Source organism: Alligator sinensis, unplaced genomic scaffold (genome assembly GCF_000455745.1).
Source record: "Alligator sinensis unplaced genomic scaffold, ASM45574v1 scaffold798_1, whole genome shotgun sequence".
NCBI lineage: Eukaryota > Metazoa > Chordata > Crocodylia > Alligatoridae > Alligator > Alligator sinensis.
The window spans coordinates 1,552,196-1,564,153 of NW_005842138.1; the positions used below are offsets into that span (position 1 = coordinate 1,552,196).

Genomic DNA, 11,958 nt, shown 5'->3' on the forward strand with positions numbered 1-11,958 from the left:
GTAATGAGAGATGATTGGTCTGCATATTGATTGATGACTTTCTTGAGATAATGATTGGATAATGGGTGATTGGCAGGAATGGTCTGTCTGATACTCTTAAAAGGAGACGGCATCTGAGGCGGGTGAGGCAGAGTCTGTGATAGTGTGTAAGAGAGAGTTTGAGTCTGGGTGTGTGTATGTGTGTGTGAGTCTGTAACAGAGTATGTGAAGAATAGTGACGAGAAGGTATGTGAGGATGAGTGGTAGGACAACCTATCCTGACATTCTGGCTGTCCAGTAAACTAGGCCTTCTTGAAGCCTGGTGTCCTGAGGGTGTTGTATCTGCAGCAGTCTGGCAGCTCACAGAGTTGAAGTATTGTCTCTCTGTTCAAGCCCCAACTACAGAGTATCACCCCTCCCTTGATTTGGAGACTAGATCCTTTGATTTGGAGACTAGATCCCTCAGTTCAAGATTAATCACTCTTTCTTCCTGACAGGATTGTTAAAGCAATGCATTTGTGGTTCAGCTAGATTAATAAACTGTGCTACCGGTCCTAAATGAATTGTTGAATTATAGTTGTGAATTTTGTATATAGTCAATTAATTACATTTAAGTACTGTAAATTCAGTTGTTCCTAGGGGTGGGCAAAATGGGCCGTATTCGATTTGAATTTGGATTCGTCCCAAATCAGGGGGACAGTGTTCCAATTCATTGGTTTGGATGACTGTCCTGATTTGATTCACTCGAATCCGAATCTGAAGATTCAGTGCTGATTCAGAGAATCAATGATTCGGACATAGACACAGCTTTAAGTGTTTTTTCTACATACCTCGAGGTACCAGGCATGGCTTGTGAATGCTGAGATGGTGGGGGGGATGAAGTATCCCAGACAAGCATGGGGAGGCCCCCTGCATGCTCGGTGGTGGACCTGGAAGTGGACCAGAAGTACTTCCGGTCCACTTCCGGGTCCGCCACCAAGCGTTCAGGGTATCCTCCTGCACCCCTCCCCCAACTCAGTGATCGACCACGGGGTGAACCCCAGTGCCCCTCCAGACCCAGGAAGCACCAGTCACTGAACCAGGGGGTGGGGTGGGAGGGTCCCCTGCGTGTTCCCCAGTGGACCCAGAAGTGGACTCCATACCTATCTCCTATCACCATACCTAGTTCAGCTAACCAATAGCACCAATAATTCCCAGATCCACCTATGATGCTCATGGCGACAGAGATTTATCTATAGATTTTTGATCTCTTAATAAAATATAAGTATTTATTTATTTAAATGGAGTTCGAGATGGTAAGATGTCTTTTTTAGCAGGAGCAAAGCTATTAAACTGAACTTAAGCCATAGGTATACAGATAAAATACTCTTGGTTCTTTCAATTAAGTTCAGGTAGATGTACCAGATCAGGCTTGTCCAACATACTGCCTGTGGGCTGCCATGCAGCCTGCCAAGCTGTTTGCTGAGGCCCAAGGTCCCTCGCTCAGGACAGGCAGGTCAGGGAGGGGACAGGAGCTACTAACCCCCGTGAGGCCGGGCTCACGTGACCTCCCATGTCACATGAGCTGGGTCCCACCACCACCCTGAGGGCTGTGTGGCACAGGGCTGCTCCAGCCATGCCTGAAGGGAAGAGCTGAGGGCAGCACCCACTTTTCCTTGTCTCTGGCTCAGCCCCTTGCCCCTGGTGTCCCACCTGCCTCCCGGGACCCGCTGGGCTTGGTGGCTGCAGGGTGGGGTGGGAACAGGGCATGGCACCCAGCACCGGCAGTCAGCAGGGCAAACCTGGAGGGGCCTGGGCAGGTGGGGTCCTGGTGTGACCTCTGTGGGGTGAGGCGGCAGGAGCAGGTGTCCGCCTGGCCCCACGCTTTGGCCTCACAGCACTGAGGCCGCCGGAGCTGCATGTGTGGGCGGACGGGCACCATGGTGAGCAGGGCCGTGCGGGCAGGCAGGCGAGGGGCTGTGATGCAGCAGCCACCTCCCTCTGGCCCCCCTCAGGCAGTGCCAGCTCGCAGGGCTGTGCTGCTCAGGGGCAGCCTGGTGGGGATGGGGAGTTGTTGCTCCCTGAAGCTGGGCCCGGGCGCTGCTCTCCTGCCATGGCGGCTGCCTGCACCCTCCCAGGGGCCGTATGCCTTCACTCCAAGGAAGCACAGAGGAGTGGAGCAGCCCGTGTTCCCCCAAGGCCTTCCCCCGCCAGGAGCCACCCTGAGCAGACCAGGCCTGAGACCCTGCCAGGCTGGGAACTGGCTTCACTCCTGCAGTTCTGCCGTCTCCCATCTCACGCATTGGCTGGGCCCCAGCCGCATCTGCCCGAGCGCTGCCAAGACTTTGGGCAGCAGTGTTGCTAATGTGGGCAAGGCCTGGGGAAGCAGCAGCATAGGTGGCCCCTTGGCCTGTGTGAGAGCACCAGCTACATCAGTTTGGTCACGTATTTTAACACAGCTGTCAAATATCTTCTGGGGCTGCCTTCAAATGGTGGTCATAGCAGGCAGAAGGGAAGCCCCAGCTGTTGGGATGGCTGATCTAGGACATCATTTACTGTAGTTTGTCACTAGCTGAGCACAGGTGGGGGTTCATGCCAGCTTTGCCTTATTTCAGCGAGGTGATAAAATATGAATATAGCTCATCGGCCCACTGGGTGATAAAAAGTTCATGGTCTGGCCCCACATTCAAAAAGGTTGGGCACCCCTGTACTAGATATACTTCAAACTCATAATGAATGTCAAAATGATCGAGAAGCAATGTCAAAAGTCTTGGGTCACCAAGGGGCTCTTTAGCCTGGAAAAGCACAGGCTCAGGGGTGATCTGATGGTCACCTATAAGTTTATCAGGGGTGACCACCAGTATCTGGGGGAACGTTTGTTCACCAGAGCGCCCCAAGGGATGACGACTAGGTCAAACGGTCATAAACTACTACAAGACCTTTTCAGGCTGGACATAAAGAAGAATTTCTTTATTGTCCGAGCCCCCAAGGTCTGGAACAGCCTGCCACCGGAGGTGGTTCAACCGCCTACATTGAACACCTTCAAGAGCAAACTGGATGCTTATCTTGCTGGGATCCTATGACCCCAACTGACTTCCTGCCCTTTGGGCAGGGGGCTGGACTCGATGATCTTCCGAGGTCCCTTCCAGTCCTAATGTCTATGAAATCTATGAAATCTACTCTTCTTTTTCTAACTGGAGAACTACTCCCTCTAAGAGCACTGAAAACAGTGAAGCAGAAGAAACAATCAACGTTGAATTCAGTGACAACACATTTTTCGGGGAGGAAGACCCATTTAATGAGTGAGTCTGTATAATAGTCATGGAGAAATGTTTAGATGATTGCCTTAGAATGGAGACCCAAGGCCCATGGTGAAAATCTACATGAACATATTTGCCCACATTTAAATTCCTATACTTGAATGCTATTAGAATAGCTTGATCTTTTGAGATAATTAAACCCACAAATCCTTTAGACTTCCATTTGATTCTCATTGACTTTTCATGTAAATTAAAAGACTGCAGATGGTACTAATTACATATAGAAATCAGGACAAACACAAGGGACTAGTTAGACACCCAATGGACACATCTACACTAGATGTTTACTGTACAGTTCACTAATTAGGTGCACAGCAAACATCTCAGCATCAACATGTGCGTCCCTATTAGGCTGGACTAAACTAAGTTACTCCGCAGCAGGCTAGTACTTGTAAATACAAGTACTATTGTGCTGCAGTGTAAAAAATATGGAGCAGCGCACATGTAGACACTGCCCAGCTGGCTGGGGCATGAGGGTGCCTGCCAGCTAGCCCGACACTGAAGCTCTTTCATGCTCAGCCAGCCCCTCCACAGCACATTGAGCCTGGGGGACCAGCCCTGGACTGGCAGACTGACTCCAAGGGCTCCCTGTCAGCCAAGGCTGCTCTGAGCTCCACATGCTGCTCCTGAATAAACTGAGGAGTTTATTGCCTCAGGGTTAATTGTTCCTGGTGCACATTCAAACAGCACACCCAGGAGCTATAAACTGTGGAGCAATAAGATCCACAGGTTATTCAAGTGCCATAATTGCACATGTAGATGCATCCAGCAACTGTTTGTGATCAGGATGCAGATGCAGCATGCAAAGTCAAAGGTTGACAAGTAGGGTTTCAAAGAGAGGAAACCGAGCAGAAAATACTTGCTATCCAGACATGGCCATAACTAATAAGTTTATGAGCAACATGAAATGATCAGTTGGAAAATCTGAATAACCACCAAGAATGTGCTTATGTCTGCTATTCCCTAAATCTTACACTTCCAGTGTGAGGCAGAGAGGGTGGGTTACATGAATCATACTAGTTTGGGCATCCAGTAACATGGGCCTTAATACCAAGTTGGAGCTCAAAGATTGCATCCTTCAGTTCTGGAGGCAGAGTTTTTAGATGCATGAGACTGCGATAATTTTTCTATGCTGTTTTTTGGTGCTTTGCCAAATAGAAGCTAATTATAAATGGCCAAAAAAGAAAGAAAATTCTATTAATAACTAGTTAAACAACAACTTCCAGGGAGTTAGTGTTTTTAGTGTTTTGTGCACTTGGTGTTGCTTGTTTCCAGTTTCCTTTTGTAAATACTCAGCTTATTATTATGAGACTACTAATGCTCAAGGTCCCTATGAGAGAGCACCAGCATCCACATGGCCCTCACTCAAAGCGCCTCCCTAAGCTTATCCATCAGACTCACCAGCTATTCCTTGTTATTGTGTCAGTGGTCAGGTCACTGGGAGAGGGTCTTGCCCCATGAAGACAACATATAGCCTCCAGCCAATGCTCTACAGTGTCACTGTCACTGTCAAAATGCAACCTGTAGCCTTCACTTACAGCTGCCCCACATCTTTCCCTTAGGCCCACTCAGTCTCTCTGTTGGACACCTTCTAGTGTAAGCCTTTCTTCAGTACTATTCATAGTCCCTCTGTTTGGCTTTCACTAGCCCTAGCCTTTCTTCAGGCCTCTTTCTTCACAGGCAGGTGTCTACCAGCTCCAACCGCTTTCCCAGCTGACAGTTCCTATATCATGGGCCCAAACTTTTCCAATAAGCAATCCTGTGCCTTGCACCACCAAAACACTTCTGTCTTTGACAGCTGGAATCTTTTATTTATAGTTATGGGAGGCAAGACCTCCTAGTCTGAATCGTCCCCTAAAAAAGGCCCTTCCCCTTTTCTCGTTCTCTTTTGTAATGGAGAAAAATGAGGCCCTATTACAGATCCATGTCTTCAAGTCTTAGATAGGTATACCCTCCTTAAGTCAGTGAAAAGTTGTCCAAGTGAGGACGTTCAGTATTTGGTCCTTGAGTACTATTCTTTACAAAATTTAAAATCTAAATAATACCCTGGAGAAGCTTATTATATAAGCAGGAGCCCGGGGTGCTGGTCATTGCTGCCAGGGGCAGGGGTCAGAGCAGCCATAGGACAAGAAAGCAGAGTGGCTAAGAACAGTGCTGCCATATGCTGCCCCTGTGCTTGGCACACTGCTCCTGGGCAAGGATGAGGCTGGGCAGAGGCAGACGGCTGGGATGGTTTTTAAAGATGGCTGCCAGGTGCTGGAAGCTGGAGCTGAAGTCTGGAGTTCCCCCCAGTAGTAGCAGGGGCCCACTGCAGGGCTTCAGGGACCTGGGAGCAAATTTTCTCCCTAATCCTTGCATGTGTTTCTTCCAATTTAGGTTAGAAAAAAAGATAATAGAAATACTTTCTCTTACTTACCTTTTCAATAAAAACATCTAGAGAAGGAAAATTAGAAAATGGGAAAAGAGATTGGTTTAGCAAGTGAAAGTTTCACTTTCACATAAAACTTACTTTTCTTCTTTAAAAAAAGGATTACTTTTTAAGTAAAAATCTCTCTCACACACTTTTTATGATTTCTTCTTCTCATCTAATTTTTTACTATGGGAATAGTGGAGAATTAAAAAATCTCAAGGTTGGTGGTGAGAGAACACCAGTGGCCAGTATTTTGATGCCCTAGTCTCCCAAATCTGCAGAAACAAATAGGAGTTCAGTTGCACTGCTGCACTTAGTGTTCCCTGTTGGCTAGCTCAGGGTAGATTCCCACTCAGCAAAGGTCTTTGGCTGGTCACCATTTGGAGATACCTAAGATTCCTCATTAAATTTATAGGAAGCATAGATACCTAAGTCTTATTTCCTTGAAACACTTGATAGGCTCAGATGCCTCATTTTAAGGAGTTGCAATACCTAGGTTTGAGGTGTGCATGATTCCTTTCTGGATTGCAGCATAATTCTGAAAAGTTACTTAGGCACTTGGCAAGTGCCATCGGATGGTGAATATCTAATTGACAGCTGAATAAATAATTCATCAAATTGAGTTTGGGCATATCTGGCAGCCTTACTCACTATTCATGCACAAATAAAACTACATGTATTTCACAACTTTCTTCAGGTCAGGCAAAAAAGGCAGCTGCTAAAATAAGTTGCTGCAGAAGAGCCTATTTGTTATCATTACTGTTGAAAAACTAATTGGTTCAGGTCTACATGGGGAAGTTATCATGGGTTAGCTGGGATGTGACTTTATAAACCCCTCTGCTGTAACTTCCTGTATTTGCAGCCATTAGTAAAACAGTGGAAAATTAGTGCAGTAGAATTATCTCTAGGCTCAAACCCACCCAGACACAGGAGGGAAGCAGGAAGATCCTAGTGCAACAGCATCATGGGAAGGCCTATGAAAAGAGCTGTGCCTGGCTTGAATATTACAGAATGCAGTTGTGGCTGCAGTTACTTCCGTAGGCCCTTTAAGGGGAGATTTGGGAGCATGGAGTGGATGCAGTCAACAGTTCTGTAACTACATGTATCTATTGTCCAAATCCACATTTTGATGCTGTGATGTAGGAACTCATCACTGTGCCAACCCCTACGAGGAACTTTTTCCAGACAAACATTCCCCAAGTAATACCTCTAAGCAGTCCTTTTGCTTGGGCTTCCTCTGATGCTACCAGATTTGCCTGTCCCTTTGGGGTGTGCTCATTTATTTGAGCTACATTTCTGGGGTCTCTGTAATTCTGTCAATGCACTGCTTGTGTCACTGATGTTTCTATATGGAGCTCTATCCCTCCTTTCTGCAAGTCCTCACCCCCAGTAGAGTCTTGCAGGACTTAGTTTCAATGGGACTGGGTTCCTCCAGTCACCAAGTCAATCAAACACACACACACACACAGATTAACAGGAACATCTGTGTGGGCAGGGTTACTCAGCATTTCCAGACTGACACCCTCATATACCCTGAACTCTGCACAGGAACAGAGTACATCTGAGCCAGGCTGGGTCAAATAGCATTACCAGGTTGACACCCTCATATGCCCCGGCTCAGCACTGCCCAATCTCTTGTCACAGTTTTCCTGGTAGTAACTCCCTTGATGAGCAAACCCCACAGGATTTTTGAGCTTTACAGGGATCTGTGGCGTAGGTAAAAGAAGCATTGCTGCAGAGCAAATGGGAAGGTTGAGGAGAATGAAGAGTAAATGAGGTTCAGAAAGAGTACGGCAACCAGCTTAACCATAAAGGTTATTTTATTGCCAGGTATATGAAATGCATAATGACACTAGTAGTAATAGCCATACAAGGAGACACAAACAAACAAAGCAGTTACAATATTACACAGTTTTAACTGGGTATTTGGAGAAGTCTAGCTCAAGTTTGATCAGCAAAAATCAGGTTTAGAAAGCTGTGCCTGGAGTAAGAGAGAGAGAGGGAGAGAGTTGGGGGTCTCACCACTCAGTGAAGCTTGAATCGGTCAAGGTTCCCAGGTGTTTGCTGAAGCTTGCAGACAGGCAGAGCCCTCAGCACAATCAGTGGAGGTGTTCCAGGCAAGGAAGTGGAACCGGTGCAGTGTTTGGATCCAACCACCAGAACAGAAACTTGAGCTTTTTGTAGAGAACTAGCAATGGCTCAAGGGAGAACACTAGGTTTGTTTGTGGGTAAATGATGGTTCATCTGCTGGATAATAGGAACTGATCACTCCTTGCTATGGGTGGCGTTACACTGAGGGATCTCACAATTCAAACAGGCAGGTTTTGGGTACCAATAAAACGTCACTAGAAATAGTCTGATAAATGCTGACCTGGGTGTGTGCAGATGTGGGTTAATTATCATTTGGAGCAGAGATTCCCCATCATGCAGGGCTCCCCTGCTTCTCTGGTCCCAGAGTTCAGTGCAGCCCGTGCCTTGGAATCTCTGTTCTACATCCTGAATGTTAATGGAGGTGCCTCCCTTTCCCATCTCTGATGCAAATGGGACTACGGAAGTTCCCTTAATTCTGTCACCCTTATCTGGAGGGGTTTAGGTGTGTCTCTCACTGCATCTTCATTGCCTTTTGTAAGTCCTTCTTCTAATCAGTTCTGGTTCAAGCAGAGGTGGAGAGGAAGGGGAGATCCTTCGTGAGTCAGACAGGCTGGGTACTGCATCAGAGTTCCCCAGGAACACAGAGCTGACAGGTAACAAGTCCCCCTGTTGATGGAGTGCTTGCATTGAGTGAGTATCCCCATCACATCCTTCCTCCCTGGTACAGAATCTGATCTTCAATCCATTGCAGACTCTGCATCAAACACTTCATCCAGCAACCCAGCAGAAAAAAGACCAATTGCTAGTATAATTCGGAAACCAATGATCACCACAATGGGGAGAAGCATGATATTCAAAAGACCTGTTGCACTGGGGTTCCACCTAAGCAAACCTTCCCACCAGGAGTGATGGCCGGTGTTTTTAACTGTGACTGCCAGCCTAGAGATCTCTTGGTTGTTGTGCTGAATCTCGAGGTTGCCATTCTCTCCCAAAGTTCTGAGCCTTTGCAGTTCGGCTTGTAAAGAAGGATGAGTTAATAGTTTCTTGATGGCAGAGAGACCCATTCCCAGTGAAATGGAGGAAACCTCCATGTAAAGCTCAGGGTAGGCATTCAAATGCTGTATGGTCCATATAGGCACAGTAAACTTAATATCACAACTAACAATGGTGGTTACAGTACAGAAGCAGTGATTAATGTAAGGCACCATGTGTTGAATCCAATGTCCATTCATCAATACATTATTACATCTTGTTCTCACACACACACGCATGCTTTACCAACATAAACAATAACAGATTCCCTTTCCTGGATAACATCAAAGGAACAATGAGACTGATTCCCAGGTTGTGGGAAGCATTCCTCATGTTCTTCCAATGCTAGGTCTTCACATATGTACCCCAAACCTTCTTTTATTCTACCCCCTCTTACATTCACTGTGTTCCACACATTCTCTTTCTGCCAGACCCAAGTGTTATGACCTCTGGAGTACATTACTGAGTTATCATCAATCTGTAATCCCAGTGGGACTACTGTGTGGATTATTCTATTTTCCTTGCCTGCCACACTTATCAGGAATAACTGCAAGTTCTGCTGGTGGTGATTGTACAAAGCATTAACTAATCTCCACCAGGGCTGGAGGGCTAATTCTTTCTCTGTTACATGTGGCCGAATCAGGTTGATTGCTTCCATGGGAATTTGTTGCGCTATGGCTTGCCAAATCATTCCCATGATTATGTTTTGGGTGAGAGCCTGAGCTTGCTTACACGCTGAAGCCAATGAGACATTATTTTAGAGGGACTGTACACAAGACATCCTTAACCCTTCATCCCCTTCTATGAGTCCTCCCCACTGAGGAAATACCTCACTTATTAACTGCTGTTCCTCACTTAACTGTTTCAAAGATGCTATTAATGGGGTTCCCATTTTCCCTATATTGTCAGTGGCATATCACAGTTTATTAGCAAGAACTTCTATATTTGTGGCATCAATTAAAGAAACTCGGGTTCCCACTGGTGCAATCCAATCACTGAATTCCCTTTTTACTATATTTACATGGTTGGCCCCCTGCCACATTTTTACCCATTCATTCCAACCTTTATGGCTAGTTCCAATCAAGGAAACACATACAGGTGCAATGTGAGAGATATTCATACCATCTAAGTGGATTTGAACCTCCTTCGGAGAAGTCAGATTGAAGAACCACTTGTTCCTGTTGATCCAATTTTAACACATGGGTCCCAAAACTGGGGCTTTTAAAAGTTGGAGGAGAGGGAGATTTGTGATCAGGGGGTTAAAATTTAAAACTCTTTGTTGTTGTCGGCCCAATTCCACCCTGTACAATCCTGGCTCATGGAATCCCTCCGAAATGGCAATGTGCCTGTAGAATTTAAACCAAATTGTTGGCATGAGCTTGCCACAGTGTGTGCCCTTTAGTGAAACTATCCAGTCTGGGGGACCTTGCTGGTTTGGGTCATGTCCAGTTCAGCGGTTCCCAGTTCACGAGGAACTATGTGATATTCTTGCCTGCTGGTGTAATCCAAGACAACTGCAGTTCATCTCCTGGTAGTGGACATGTCTTGGTTCCAACAACAATAATAACAGATAGGGGCATGGTCGCTCCCCAAACAGCGGAAGAAACCAGCGCCACCATGCACCTTCTGCTGCTCCTGCCACCCGAAATGCTGTCACTGGTTGCCTTTGAGGGTGTAGGTCCTTCTTGAGTCCACAATGGCTTACAAAAGAATGGAACAGAGTCTGGTCTGGCCTTAGTTCCATAACAAAGCTTGAGTGGCTCCCCAGTAGCACTCTGCATGCAATTGGCAAAGCTTTCCCAGGGCAGCCTGAGGTGTTGTTAGCAGCATAGAACTGGTAATGATGCTGTAGGGCCAAGGGGTGGCTTGCATTCCCAAAGAGTCCATGCATGTGGCACAGCAATTTCACTTCCTGGGCTCCAGTTAGCAAACACCTCCAGAGGCTCAGGAGTATCACAGGTTGAGCATAGAGTCTGGGCAGCATCAGACCTCAGACACATAGGAGCAACAGGGTTCAGGTGCAGCTGTGGGATGCCATGGCTCATGTTTAGGACGTGTAAGGGGGCAGGAAGAGAAAAACAAAACTCCCACACTCCCCCCCCACCCCGTATATACTGGGAGAATCTGGGACCAACATTGCAGGACAAAAGTTGAGCAGTGACCTACAAGAAGGTGGCTATAATAAGTCAAGGACTTTTCTGACCTTTTCCTGCCTCAACATCAGGGTAGGCACTGACAAGTCCATCTGATGTGTATTTTCCAATGGTCCTTTTGCTTGGGCTTCCTCGGAGGGCCATGATTTAGCCCCTTGAGTTCACCAGGATTTTTCTAGGTAATGTCCTGTATGTGTCTGCTACTAGAACTACTAGAAACATGCATTTTTCTTCATTAAACTAAGGTTTAGTTTCAATCTAAAGTTCAAAATATTTTTACTGTCCCTAGGTTACTTTCACACCCACTGATGTTAGACTCATCTTCCGTATGGCCAAAATGACACATGCCCAGAGTGAAATTCTAGCCCTTGAAGGAGACAAGGCAGAATGAAGAGGAGAAGACAGGGAAAAGCTCATAGAAGAAAGCATAATGGAAGCCCTTTTAATGCTGACCCTTCAAAAATGCCCCTTGTAGACATATGGAAGATGAAATATCTGTGTAGCCCCATAAAATTGACTTTTGACTGCTTCAGATGGTGTTAGGCCAGGGACGGGCAATTATTTTGGGCAGAGGGCCACTTACTGAGTTTAGGCAAGCCTTCAAGGGCCATGTGGCAGGCAGCCAGGGCCAGATAAATATTAATTTTCTAAAATGTTGGCTGCATTCGGCCCGCGGACCATATTTTGCCAACCCCTGTGTTAGGCAGAGAGATATTTGAGGGCCCACTTAGCTGAAACAGAACTCACAGGTTCTGGTTAGGTGACATGAATCACAGGTTACCAGGTACATTAGGATGATCCTCAGTGAACCCAGCATGATAGGAACAATACATTTAGAAAAAAATTATATTAGTGTCTTCCAGTGGTGCAGTCCTCTCACTTTTTAGCTTAGCTATACAAGTGGAAAGGACTGCAGAAGCCATTTTCTGCTACATGCTGGGTGTGCCACCTTTGAAATGTTTCCCAGAAACTGTGTAGCCTTTATACTGTTACT

General features: G+C 46.4%; 1 protein-coding gene across 1 annotated transcript in view; it reads left to right on the forward strand.

Moving 5' to 3' along the window:
* Positions 1-11,958, forward strand: part of TYRP1 (tyrosinase related protein 1) — a 92,116-nt gene that overhangs the window by 65,574 nt on the left and 14,584 nt on the right. The gene's annotated exons all lie outside the window — the stretch shown is intronic.